We start from the raw sequence: 2,422 nt of genomic DNA on the forward strand, positions 1-2,422 counted from the left end.
CTTAAAAGCGCTCACTTGATCAATACGACATTGCTGTAGAGGTAACCCAGGGCGGGTGGGTGTGGAGAGTCAGGAGGAGAGGGAATCTAACAACCTCTGTATGATTTCGGTGGCAAGGAAGGTCCTCTGAAGAGAATTTCTTTTCCGTTACTCTCCATCTCAATCATTTCCTTGTGTCAAAACCCAGCAACTTGCTCTCTCTTCATTCCCTCTCCTCACAACCTCTCACCTGGAGTAGGGTATCTTAAAGTGTGCCAGCCCTTCTAAAGGGTGGCTGTTGCTTTAGAGGCAGGCAAGGGGTGGAAAATACAAGATTTAAATTGTGATCCTAGTGCTCTAAATGTTGAGCAATAACCTCAAAAACACATCTGAGGAGCCCAAACCCTATTGCCTGTCTTGTCCCTAGGCTCCGTGCTTAACTCGATCCACTAAGCACCGAGGGTTTTGAGTGCTGAGGAGAGAGTAGCCTCCGGAGTGAGTTAAATCCACTTTTCCTGTAACACTCACAATCTTTTTTTGACTTGGGAACATCTGCAGTGACTGATTTGTGGAGCTGTTAGCTCGGGGAGCCGTGGAACAGCCAAGCAAGGAGGAGCACATTGTTTGGACCTGGGCTGACATCGTTTCTGTGCTGTCTGAGGATGTACCCTGCCTGGAAAGCTGCTTGTGGTGAACTCTATGCACGGGAGGCTGCAAAGAGTTAAGGATTTTGTTTTGGATCTCTAAGGCAGGCTTGAAGCTAAGTTCTTAAAAAAGTAGTTTAATTTGTTGCCATTATACTTGCCAGATGTATGACCTCACTAAACTTTTAGCAACAGTTCTTTATGCCGAGATTGGCCCCTGGGGAGCCCGGTGGTGCTGCAAATGGCTTTTTGGCTGCTATGAGTATGGAGCATGTTAAACATAACCATGATCTGTGAAAAAGTAAGAATCTTCAAGCACTGCCCACTTTCCTTCCTGTCTGGGAGCTGGAATTGGACAGATACCACAGCTGAGCTCATAACTGAATAGGCAAAAACACCAGCGCACTGTGGTGTTGGCTCTTCTGGCTGAGAAGCGAGATGGCAGGAGCATCCTCTGCCCGCAGGGTTGTCACTGGACATGAGTCTGCCAGCTAACTAGAAAATAAAATCCAACTGTGATCTAAGTAGCTGGGCTAAAACTAGCCAGCCTCGTGGTACGAATCACTTATTATGTAATAACTTTAAAGAGCTGCTTTTGAACGAAATGTTTTTTGAAACATGAGGGAGTAGGAGAGGAGGGAAGCAAATTGTTTTGCAAAAGTTTGTCTCTTGTGATGTGAGAGCAGGGCTGCCTTTCTTCTCTTGCTTTTAGAAATGGTTAGTCTTGAAGTGCCTCTCAAATGGCATGACCCGATCAGCTGTAGTTTTGGGAAGGAAATGCGATGGGAAAAAGGATTCTCTTATTGATGCTCATCTGCATGTTTAACCTGGATTTAGCCTGCTGTAGGAAGCTTTGTGTGCATCTCTGGAAAAGCTGAGGTCTATTTCCAGCTCTGCAACAGAGCTGCTATTGCAGGCAAACGTCACTCTTCAGTCCTCTGTTCCCCTTGTCAAGGGAGATACGGATAAATGACTTCCTCATTCAAGGTACAGGTTCTGTGCATGAAGAGCTCTTTAGAGATTTGAATGGAGTGTGTCAGGGAGGAGAGAGGTGGGCTGGCTTCCAGAGCACAGGTCTCTAACATCCTTTACGTTCTCCCTGTCTCCTTGTAGCACAGTGGCCAGCGCTGCTGGGAGATGTGTGCTGAGCGCGTCTCTGCCACTCAGCACCAGTGGTGGCTGTCACCTAGGGCTTCGGATGGAGTCTGAAGTTAACCGGTGTCACTTCTGAGCAAAGATCTGGGGGTGCACGCTTACATCAGCGTGCTGGGAGAGGGTGCTGTGGGGTGGTTTCTGGTGGGGGATGAGCATCGTGAACAACTGGGGAGCCTCTGGCAGAGGGTAACTCACGGTCTGCTTAGCAGCAGCTGGGACAGGCCTGGTGACCGCTGCCTGAGGCCATGAATTGCCATCTGCAAGGAAGTCTTCTCCCCAGTGACCACCCTTAGATTTCTTTATACTCACTCCAGCCCTTCCTCCCTGATCACTCAATACAGCTGGAAACACACCATTTTGTTGTCACAAAGCAGTTGGGCCAAATCAGTGCTGTGACCCAGTGCCAAAAACCTGTCCCCCCTGTTCTCCTTCCCTGTTTCTGCTCCCCGCAGGCACCTTCCATGTAGCTAATAACTCACGGCCGCCTTCCGGACACTGCTCAAGCTGAGGATGCCGTGGTGCTCTGCATGGCAGGGTGGTTTTTCTGCAGATGTCTGGTAAGGAGTGCTGCAAAGGCTGATCTTGCTTCCTCCAGGGGCTTGCAGCTGTGTGGAGTGCATGCTGTTGGTGGTAGCTGTTCGTTC

The sequence above is a fragment of the Pterocles gutturalis genome, unplaced genomic scaffold (genome assembly GCF_000699245.1).
Source record: "Pterocles gutturalis isolate BGI_N339 unplaced genomic scaffold, ASM69924v1 scaffold15130, whole genome shotgun sequence".
NCBI lineage: Eukaryota > Metazoa > Chordata > Aves > Pterocliformes > Pteroclidae > Pterocles > Pterocles gutturalis.